This window comes from Herpailurus yagouaroundi, unplaced genomic scaffold (assembly GCF_014898765.1).
Source record: "Herpailurus yagouaroundi ecotype Mexico unplaced genomic scaffold, PumYag 77, whole genome shotgun sequence".
Classification (NCBI taxonomy): Eukaryota; Metazoa; Chordata; class Mammalia; order Carnivora; family Felidae; genus Herpailurus; species Herpailurus yagouaroundi.
In genome coordinates, this window is record NW_024412388.1 from 73276088 (window position 1) to 73288427 (window position 12340).

Here is a 12340-nt window from a genome sequence, read left to right on the forward strand (position 1 = left end):
ATCTCAGAGTTTGTAGGTTCGAGCCCCGCATCGGGCTCTGTGTTGACAGGTCTGAGCCTGGAGCCTGCTTCGGACCCTGTGTCTCCCTCTCTCTCTGCCCCTGCCCCTGCCCCTGCCCCTGCCCTGTTTGTGCTCTGTCTCTCTCTGTCTCTCTCTGTCTCTCTCTCTCTCTCTCTCTCTCCTTCAAAAATGGATAAAAACATTTAAAAAAATTTTTAAATGAGTAGGTGTTACGGGGCACCTGGGTGGCTCAGTGGGTTGAGTGTCTGATTTCGGCTCAGGTCATGATCCCACAGTTTGTGAGTTCAAGTCCCACATCGGGCTCGCTGCTGTCAGCCTATCAGGGCAGAGCCCACTTTGGATCCTCTGTCCTCTGCTACCTGCCTCTCCCCTGTTTGCACTCTCTCAAAACTAAATAAACATTAAAAATAATAATAAGAAGAATGAATAGGTGTTTGCCAAGTAGACAAGAAAATTTAAGCCAGTCTGGGTGAAGGTGGTGGCACAGGCAATAGCATGGAGGTATTAAAGCACCATTATTATGCTTTGGTGCTAGGAGGTATCCTAGCACCATTATTAGTGGCCTGTGATTGGAATGGCTATAATATAGAGATGAGTGTGGAAAGATCATGGAGTGCCTTCATTGACATTTGAGAGATATGTGTTTAAACATTACTCATTTTAAAATATGGGCCCTGGAAATTAAGATTTCATTTTGTGTTTAGTACATGATGCACCTAAGTTAGAGAAACAGAATTTGTTAAAGTGATAAGGGATACTTATTCTGGCTACAATCATTAGGTGGGGGCCCCAGGCCAATAGTTGGAAGGATTCTTTAACTGGAGGCTTTGAGAAGATGACAAAAATGTTCATATAAAGGACTTATTCACTTTGGGAAGAGAACAAATACATTTGTCAAATAGCTAATGAAGGCATGTTTCTATACAATGTATTACAAATGATAAAATATTGAATACCTCCTCACTGGAGAAATTGATGAAAATTCTTAGCTTGGATGTTGAGGACATTTTTCTAGGTCTGAACCAATGTGAGTTTCTCATCTTTTATTACTCAAACTTTTTGTTATCTTTGCTGTCGCTATTTCCTTCCCAAGTCTGTTTATGCTAGGATCTTTCTTCCTTTCTTCTTTCCTTTCTTCTCAGTCTCATGAATTATTTCAAATGTACATCTAAAATGATGTTCCTTTTTACTTTGCTGGTCCAGGAGCTGGTGAGCACTACATAATGTGTTCTTCCATGTAGGTGCCCGTGTTCTTTGCGACGCTTTGGGCTATGTGGTGCTGGAAGTGTGTTTTATTCTGACTTTTAGTGGGAGGTGCAGCATGTTTATTGAGACTAGATCTGAAAACCAGACAGAAACACAGACAGTCTTGATACAGTTTGCATAATACAGAGTCCACCATTCCAATCTGACCCAACTACATTCCCTTTGAGCAGGATCAGTTCCCTTAATTCACACAAACTATAGCCTAGCTTACCTGTTCAAATAAAACCTGGAAGTACCAAGAACGAAGATACACCCATTGTCTACTAATTACTTATCTCTGACATTCCAGCTGCCTGTTTCTCATTCCTTCTGTGTAAAGTCTCACTGTTCTAGCCAGTTAGCACAGATTCTTTATCATCCACTTGTGAAGTAAACTAAATGGAAGCTACCTATTTATTTGAAGGCAACTCGCTTTTCTCTGGCAAGGAACCTTAATCAGTTTTAGGGTCTTAACCAATGGACTAGGATAGTCTGAGTCCAAATATCAGACAAGATAAAAAAAAAAAAAGGGGACACATAGGTACAGTAGATTGTCCCTCTGATATTTTATTTTGGTCTGCCATTCAAACGTGTGTGTGTGTGCGTGTGTGTGTGTGTGTGTGTGTGTGGTGTATAAAGTTTGCACAAAATTAAAATATAGCTTCAGGGATGTTCGTTACAATGGGCATCATGCCAATGAAGCAAAGTGTTACAGTGACACCATTTATACCACTGAAGTTCATGATTGTTAGCATTTCCATTTTTTAATATATTCTGAATGTTTGTTTATTTATTTTGAAAGGGGGAATACAAGCAGGGGAGGGACGGAGAGAGAGAATCCCAAGCAGGTTCACACTGTCAGCACAGAGTCCGATGTGGGGCTTGAACTCACAAACCACAAGATCATGACCTGAGCCCAAATCAAGAGTTGGATGCTTAATGGAATGAGCCACCAGGTGCCCTATGCCAGCATTTCTGTTTTAAACCCCTTCTGAATGAATTCCAAAAGCTACAGTATTACTAGAGAGCCTGTTAATTTTCAAATGTATATTTAAAGTTAAATTAAAACTAGTACTTTGGAGTGTGCCTTTGAAACCTTAAAGATTTCTCCCCTGACTCTCTCTTCCCATTAAAAATTACTTGCTGTAAACAATGTGCTCCTGATACCAGATATAGTAGCAATGTAGACACAGGAGACAGACTGATTGAAAGAGAATTCTCTATAGAGATACATATTTTTCTAAACTTTTTAGTGTATCTCCACCCAAATTCCTTTACAGAATTGTTATAATGGAGCTATTTTATGGGAATAATAGGTATTTCAGGAGTGAGAGGAATTTCTACTCAGATTTACTTTTCCTGACTCTCCTCTGGCAATTCCCCTCAGTTTTCATAGTACAAAATTCTAGTCTAAAACTTGTGGGAAAAAAGTTTAATGTTAACATCTTTTATAATTAGAGTATGATATTTTTCTAGATGTACACAAATAAAATAGTTTTTAAATAATAGCTTGCAGCTATGTTAACAGGTAATTGTGATGCATAGAATCATAATAGCATACTAAACAGCATCTCGTAATATTAAAAAAAATTTTATCAAGAAATATATCCTGGGAGGTGCCTGGCTGGCTCAGTCAGTAGAGCATGTGACTCTTATCTCAGGGTCGTGAGTTCAAGCCTCATGTTGAACATAGAGCCTGCTTAAAAAAAAGAAAAAGAAAAATGCCATTGAAAGGGTACATCACATGTGAATATAAAATTTAGAGAAGAATAAAACACAGTACCAAATGGGAGATGTCACAATATTAGTACCTTCACGCCTCTCTGTTCTTCACTCCCCTCCCTCTACCCCCACTGTCACCCCAGTCACATCTTCTAACATTTTAGAAAACATTTTATAAGAAGGTTTAGGTTGAAACAATTTTTTTTTCAAGTATATGAAGAATTACTATTTATACTCAATGGCTTTGTGAAAGATGATGCTCGGGGTTATAATATTTCTTTCTCCGCTGAAAATAAATCCTTTGGTTTTTAGCTTCAAACACTTCTACATTTGTCCAGTGTGTCCATGGCTATATCTATGAGACTCATCTAGACCTTTGGCTGGAAAGAGCTCTCCCATTTCTAATCTCTCTGCATGCCACAGTTGTTTCCCAGCAGCCCCGAAAAAAAGAAGAGTGTATGATTAATACCAGGACTCAATATAACTACTCTTGATTCTGTTGGCCCTCATCCAACGGAGAAAATGAATCCAAATGATTACTTGGGACCCTCTTGTACTGTAAAATAAGAATTCCAATATAGTCATACTTTTATTTATACCAAGGTCTCAAAGATTTCAGATTGGCAAGAATTCCAACATGAAGTTTTCTAAATTTGCCCTTTGAATTGCACATTCTAAAATTATTTTTTCTGACAAAATTCCTAGGCTTTAATATTTACTATGATACAGTACGTGCCTCCCATTTTGTTCCAGCAAACACTAGAGCTTATACTAACCATATGAACTAATCACATAATTTTCCTTCTATTTTGTTTAGTGTTTGTACACAAATGTTAAATCAAAATTCTTTCCCTGTGCACATGTTGAGAGAGAGATAGAGAGACAGAGACAGAAAGAGACAGACAAGACTCAAGAACCAATTTCTTTCTCTTTAAGTTTATCTATTTAGCTCATATTTCCACATTTCAATTTAGGAAGTAAATTGACTAGGTTTTACTTGGATAACAGATTAATCACTTCTCTCCTAAAAGGAAATTTTAGTCATGTTTAAAGACTCTGTAACAGTTCTAACAGTTCTTTAAATTAATAGTTTTGTTAATATTGAATAAAACTTAAAGAAATGCAAAACCACTTTGCTGTTTAGACTGTCTCAAAATTAGGGATTTAAGATAGTATCTGCCCACAATAATCACTGATCATTTTCTTCTCAGAGGAAGCATTTAGTTTAGTTTTTTTTTTTTTCACTTACCCATCCATATAGCCACTATCCCCAAAGTGTGTTTTAACAAAATATTTGTAGCCTAGGACAAGAACAATGTATTTTGGAATATATATTCAAGGGGAAACTATTTAGAATTCCATTAGCGCCAGCCCAAAAGTATGGGGCATTACTTTGGTTAAAGAAATACTAAATGTGGATAAAAAATATTTAGGAAATATAAGAAATGGAAAGAATTAGAATGTGCCTTCAAGGGTAACCAGACTAATTCTAGGAGAGATGGATGTTCTTCCTAAAAATCTTTGGTTTAAATAAAATGCAAGAGAAATAGTGTTGGACTACATTAGCTAAGATGATTTTTTTCCCCTGGATCAGCATTTTATAAAAGAAGGAATATGAAAGGAAGGATTTTTAAATTCATGGATCAGATTGCATAAAGGATTGTTTCCATTATATGAAAGTTAAGTAGCTTTTGAATGTCGTGAATGAATATCTGCTTTGTGTAGAATCCTTCTTTTAAATGCGCTGTGATATTAAGCACATTTATGTAAATAATGGGTGATGGTTTTAATATTATATAAACATCACCTTTGTTACGTGATACCTCTAAAAGATTCTGCTGACCCTGTTACTTTTGGCTTGAGAAATCAGTGAAATCATATAGGTTTTTAAGGAAATCCACAGGAATGTATAAAATTCCCCTCACTCTGGATGAGAAAATCAATGCTCTTCTTATGTACCTACATTTCTATAGGCAGGTCTGTAGCCTACAGCTGGAATAAGTCCATGTACATTTGTATGCGATAGGGTAGAGTAGACGTAACCCAGTATGGGATCAAATCCTAGCTTTGCCCCTTAAAAACCATGGGATCTAAGGTAGATTATTTAATTTCTCTCCTTTTCAGTTTCCCTGTTTGCAAAGTAAGGGTAATACTACTATTCATGTTCATGAGGGTGCTGTGAAAATTAAATGAAATAATCCATGTAAGGTGCCAAACAATCTCTGACACATAGCACATGCTCAATAAATGTTACGGCCTCCCAACCACCCTCTAAGGTCTGCAGTCCTGGTATTGTTTATCCCAACTTTACAAATCATAAAACAGACTTGAAGACAAAGCTGAAGTCACAGAGCTAATGAGTAGCAGAGTCACATTAGGAATACAGGTCTTTCTGATGATAATGAAAATGATAATAATAACAGAGGTAACACTATTTCTGATGATAAGGATAATAACAGTAGTAACATTATTATTATTTTTACTATTGTTAATGACTTTCATGCTGGTTGATTGATTGGCACTTTACTTCTTATTTGCGACTCCTTCAAAGCTTTCATTATAGACAAGAAGTATCCTCTCACAGAGGGATAAGGTTGTCTTTCCTAGCTGCATGGTACAAGCCCAGCATGACCAGAAACAGTCCTGTTTGTTTCACTTGGAAACAAAACAAAACAAATGCTGAAATTACTTTAGCTATCAGTTCAAACTGGGATGCATCTGCCTCCAAACCTCTACAAATGGTAACGATTACTGTTGTTTTCTTTAAATTTTTTAAGTGTTTATTTATTTTTGAGAGAGAGACAGAATGTGAGTGGGTTAAGGGCAGAGACAAGAGGGAGACACAGAATCCCAAGCAGGCTCCAAGCTCTGAGCTGTCAGCCCAGAGCCCAACGCAGGGCCCGAACTCACGAGCTGTGAGATCATGACCTGAGCCTAAGTCAGACGCTCAGCTGACTGAGCCACCAGGCACCCCGCGGTTACTGGTTTTAATGTTGATGATTTGCCACCACTCAAGACCTACATTTATATCCCATAAAAGAGTGTGTATTCACAGCTAGTTTACATGTGACATAAACATCCCTATGAAGCCTAGAGTGTTTGCTTTAGACTCTTAGCCAGTTTGCTCACCAGATATTAGCAGGCCAGAGCCCATGTCAGTGCCACAAAAGATATGTTTCACTAACACAGACAGCTTAATACTGGCTAGTGAATCTAGTATAATCGGGAGAAGAAAATCCTTTTTTTCCCCTTATTGGCTTCAATATCTCTGAAAACCTAGGAAATCTGCGGCCATGTGTGTACAGGATAGAATATATATTTCCTTATAAGTGAATCAATGTTGATCCTAGATAAGGTTCCAAAGGGGTTAACTGAAAAAACTGCTCAGACGTATGTGTGTACGTGCATTGCACACACACAAGCTGTGACCATGTGAAGCCAGTATGAATTCACAAACAACAAGATCTGACAGACTAATCTAATTTCCTTTTTGGATAGATTGGCAAAACTGAGGGATCAAAGGAATGCATATCAATACAGTGTATCTGAATCTTGGCAAGACATTTGACTAGATTTTTATGATACTCTTATGGAGGAAAAAAAGAGAAATATGTTTTAGATGATAACAAGCCAAATAATATATAATTACTCAAGGGATGCTAATTAATAAATAGATATGAACTGGCATAAATATCTTCCAGTATATCATAAAGTTCTGATGTAAGCTCTTCCCAAGTTGAAGTTTTCAGTTCTTAAATAAGGACATTTGAGGATACTGATCAAATATGGAAACCATTTATCACTGGGATTTGAGTGGGGTGACCAACTTTTCCCAATTTGCCTCAGACTTTCCTACTTTGAGCACTGAATGTCCCAAATCCTAGGAAACCCCTTAGTCCCAGGCAAACCAGTGTGATGGTTAGTCACCCTAGATTTGAGCAGTGACTATGAGTTAGAAATGACCAGGCAGCAAATGACCAGTTCTGTCTGATTCATGACAGAACCCTAGGATGTTTGAGGAGCTATAAGTGGTTCAGGGTTGGAAGCAAATACTGGTACACAAGAACAGATAACTAGGAATAAGCTTCTATAGGATTTTTTAAAATTGTGGGGAAATATGCATAAAATTGACAATCTTAAAAAAATTTTTTTAATGCTTATTTATTTTTCAGAGAGAGAGAGAGAACACACAAGCAGGGAGGAGTAGAGGGAGAGGGTAAGGCATAGCATCTGAAGCAGGCTCCAGGCTCTGAGTGTCAGCACAGAGCCTGATGTGGGGCTCAAACCCCACGAACCACGAGATCATGACCTGAGCCAAAGTGGGACTCTTAACCAACTGAGCCACCCAGGTACCTCCATAAAACTGACCATTTTAACCATGTGTAAGTGCATAGTGGCTTTAAGGTCAGAATTTCGTTCCTTCTTAAGGCTAACTTATGTGTGTGTGTATATATATATATATATATACTTTTTGTTTATCCATTCATCCCATTCATTCATTGAGGGACACTTGGGTTGCTTCCACCTTTTGACTTGTGAAAAATGCCACTATAAACATGGGTATACAAATATGTTTGAGTCTCTATTTCAATTATTTTGGGTACATGCCTAGAAGTGGGATTGCTGGATCATATGATAATTCCATTTTTAATTTTTGGAGGAACCTCCATACTGTTTTCCATAGCAGTGACACTATTTTACATTTCCATCAGGAGTGCACAAGAGCCCCAGTTTCTCCACATCCCTGCCAAAAACATACTTTCTGTTTCTTTATTTTTTCATATAGTAGCCATCTTAATGGATGTGAAATGGTACCTTATTGTGGTTTTTCATTTCCTTAATAATTAATGAGGTTGGTCATCTTTTCATGTGTTTATTTGCTATTTGTATATTTTCTTTGGAGAAATGTCTATTCGAGTCTTTGCCCATTTTAAAAATTGGGTTGTTTGTTGAGTTTTAATTCTTTATATGTTATAAATAGCCATCCTATGGGGTGTGTCCACAGACTTTTAATGCCACCAAATGCATTTAGGAATATCCTCTCACAAGATGAAATTATTTAAGAATTTTGAATAGACAGTATGAAGAGATTTAAATTTAGGCGGTTTAGTCTGGAGAAGAATGATGAAAGGGGAGGAAAGCCTGAAGCAGGGTGACAATACAGAAGCTCTTTTCGGTATCAGTCAAGCAATAGTGAAGACCTTTGGTAGTAGAGTTGAGGAGGAAGAGATATACAAGAGATTTTAACAGGGCAATATCGAAAGGGCTGGATGACTGATGAGTGGGAGAAATCCAAAATGATTTCCCGGTTTGTTACTTAGGAGATCAGGTGGATGGTAGCATCATTCACCAAGCTCAGGAGTCGAAGGAAAGGTAAAGTCAGTTTTAGATAAATTGAATATGAGGTACCTGTGAGGCAGCTACATGGATATGCCTCATTGGAACTCAGCTCACAATCTGGGCTTGAGATAGACTTGTCACTGTGTAGGTGAACCCGGAAACCATATATTGTCCAAGGACAGTGTGTAAAGTAAGAAAAGCATATTGATTTCTGAGAAACACCGAAATTTATGGGCTGGGCAGAGCAAGAGAAGCCCACAGAGAAGAGCAAAAATAAATATCCATGAAGGTGAAATTTATATGGATACAACTTCAGCTCAGTGTAAGGATGTTCTAAAAGTTAGAGTTGCCCCCAAAATGGGGGGGAAATCCTTTTGGTGAAAGTGAGTTCCCAACTACTAAGACTACCACTTGTCTGGATGTCACAGGAAGGATTCAGTCCCTGGTGAGGATTCGGTTTTCACGTTAAGAATATACTTTTTAATGACTAAACAAACATACTCTTTCATCAGAAAACAATGAATTAACAAAACCCTGAGAGATCTAGTTTAAGACTTGAAGTTTCCAGGACTGATTGAAAAAGAAGAAATACATGAGGCTTTTTCAGTCTTCCAAATCAAGAGCTAGGCATATCCCACTCAGAAACTGCTACAAATATTTTTGGAATATAAGCCAAAATAATAACTGTGATTCTCTTATAAATAATGCTTGCTGAAAGACTCAGACATACTGGCCAAAACACTTTGGTTCCAGTAAGAGAACTTGCCAGCTCTTCGGAAGACATCTCCCCCTGTGTCAAAAGAAGGCTCTGTGTGTGTTACAGTTTTATTTACAGTTTTTAATTATGAATATTGGAACATAATAAATAAAGGAAACATGAATAAGAAATAAACCAGAATTATGCTTGTTCTCTGTCCCAAATCACACAGTTTACAAAATCCCTGGGAAAAGGAAAGCAACAGAGTAAAATCTCTCCAAAGAGCCACTTGATAAATATTCCATCTTCTGGCTGGAAGGAAAGAGTAGCAACCTTTGCTTCGGAGTCCTTTATTTCGTCCTGTAACTTATAACGAGGCCCACCTGCCTCAACATGCTGACTGACAGCACAGCTGCATTCTGTCAGGCAAGGTCTGCTCCCAGAACCCACCAGACCTGGATGAAGTTCAGATCACCAGTTAATGCAAACTCATTACTGGTCTCCGACGAATGGTAACTGACTTTCCAAACAAATAACAAACAGTCTGGGAATTATCTCTATAGTCTACACATAGGCAAAGCTATTTGGAAATGAAGGCAATAAGTCCTTTTTGTGTCAAAGCCTGAATTATTCATTTTTTTTGTCAGCCCTGGCATTTCCACCTCTAAGAAAGTGAGATTTCTATAAAAACTGCACCATTCTAATATCCTTTCAGTTCAGTGATGATTTGAACCCTGCCTCGATCATTTATTAGCTATGTAACCTCAGCTGTCTTGCCTTGGTTTCCTTATCTGTCAAATGAGTTATAATACATTAAGAGCTTATGGGGGCGCCTGAGTGGCTCAGTTGGTTAAGTGTCCAACTTCGGTTCATGTCATGAACTCATGGTTTGTAGGTGTGAGCCCCACATCGGGCTCTGTGCTGACAGCTCAGAGCCTGGAGCCTACTTCGGATTCCGTGTCTCCCTCTCTCTCTGACACTCCCCCACTTGTGCTCTGTCTCTCTCTCTCTCTCTCAAAAATTAATAAACATTATGGGTGCCTGGGTGGCTCAGTCGATTAAGCATCCGACTTTGGCTCAGGTCATGATCTCATGGTCCATGAGTTTGAGCCCTGCATCGGACTCTGTGCAGACAGCTCAGAGCCTGGAGCATGCTTTGGATTCTGTGTCTCCCTCTCTGCCCCTTCCCTGCTCATGCTCTGTCTCTCTTTCTCTCTCAAAAATAAATAAACATTTTTAAAAATTAAAAAAAATGAATAAACATTAAAACAAAAATTTTAAAAAGAGTTTATAACAGCATGGATACATAGTACTCAATACTCATGCAGGATATGCAGGGTTTCTGTACCCATCGATTTAAAGAACTCATCAAATCAACTGATGTTCCTCCTGAATGAGCAAGGGAAGAGGGCCAAGGATGGTTAGAAAATTAACCTTTGGTTCAAAGGCAATATAGATTGCTTCACTCGCTGAGCTATTGGTTTAAATCACCTTTTCACACCTATTCTTCAGGGTCTAGGGTCTCCAATCTCTTCCTGATGAGAAGTTATCTCTGGTATAATAACATCCTCCAAATCTTCAGCATTCTGACCTGTGTAGGGTCATTAGAGTTCCAGGTGAGAAGAGGTTTGGAGGCAGGAAAAAAACAATTGCTAAGAGCTGATATCGTCTAGCTCATCGATTCAGTTTTTGAACTAAAGTACCTTTCTATTTTAAGCTATCACCATTATCACCAAATCACAGAACTTTACAGCCGGAAGGGACCTATGATTATTATTATCAGATCCAATCATATGTGTGTGTGTGTGTGTGTGTGTGAGAGAGAGAGAGAGAGAGAGAGAGAGAGAGAGAGAGAGAGAGGCAGAAATGCTAAGTCATTTGCTTAATATTCTTTAACAAATTAGTGGTAAAGAACTAAAATTCACCCCTCCTGGTTCAGTTCCTTCATTCATACTTTTATCCAACAACTATTTCTTAGATTATTCTGATGTGCAAGATATTGAGAGTAAGGAGGTAAACAGTCTCCCTATAGTCTAGAGGAGATTTATACCAAGTAGATGGGTACTATGTTTTAATGGTAAAATATTAAGTGCTTGTTGGGTGGAAAGATACTAGAAGGGCATGTTAAAGTCTCCTGAAAACAACTCATCATCATTGAGTAGGACTTACTTTGGGTAACATTGTCTAAGGCTTTAGGGATATAAATATACAACGGCACAACTATTACCTTCCAAAGGCTGTAAAGCTTATCACAAATATAGTAAAAACCATCACATTGCATGTTATATGAGTGCTGCAGACAGTACAGTACTACAGTACTTGGAGAGCTTGCCAAGGGATGGGGCCATTGGGGGAGATGAAAATGACACTAGGCTTTGAAGGAAATAACATTGTGTGCTCAAAATTTATCCCAAGAAAGCAGAATTGCAATTCTTCCTTATGTCAAATCTGATTCCGTCCCTCAGTATGATGGGTGTTCCCATGACAGTCTTTTTCAGAACTTAGAAGGAAGAACTTAAATGTGATGGCCTTAGAGCCTCCCTTCCTCTGCCATATGTCTTATTTTCTCTATGCTTACTAATATCCTCTCTCATGGATTTTTTTTAAATATTCAAATGCATTTTAGAGATTATTCACCTATTCCATTCTCAGTATCCCACTCTAGCTGTTCCTCAACAAAGCCTTTTCCTAATCCATCCTCTTAAGACATATTTCACAATAGGTTTTATTTTTTATGTTAAATTTTGACATTTTCCAAATATAGCTCAATATGTGACTTTTAGGTAAAAAGTTTTCCAAACAACAAAATTGTCACAATGTTACTATTAAATGTCTTTTAACCATACAAGTGTGAATTCGTGTGCGTGAATTTTAAAATAAGTATTAAAGTCTACCAAATGAATGATAAGAAAATAGATTAATATCAAACGCCTGGGCATTATTAACTAAACTTGGATAAACTGGGGGATTTTTCAAATCAAATACAAAATCATCAGCCCAATATGATTAGGAGAAAAATGATTAGAAAAAAATTTGTATGTTGCATTTCCTAGGAATCTTCAAATGTTTGTTTAAGAATAGCCAAAGCAGGGGCGCCTGGGTGGCGCAGTCGGTTGAGCGTCCGACTTCAGCCAGGTCACGATCTCGCGGTCCGTGAGTTCGAGCCCCGCGTCGGGCTCTGGGCTGATGGCTCAGAGCCTGGAGCCTGTTTCCGATTCTGTGTCTCCCTCTCTCTCTGCCCCTCCCCCGTTAATGCTGTGTCTCTCTCTGTCCCAAAAATAAATAAAAATGTTGAGAAAAAAAAAAAAAAAAAAA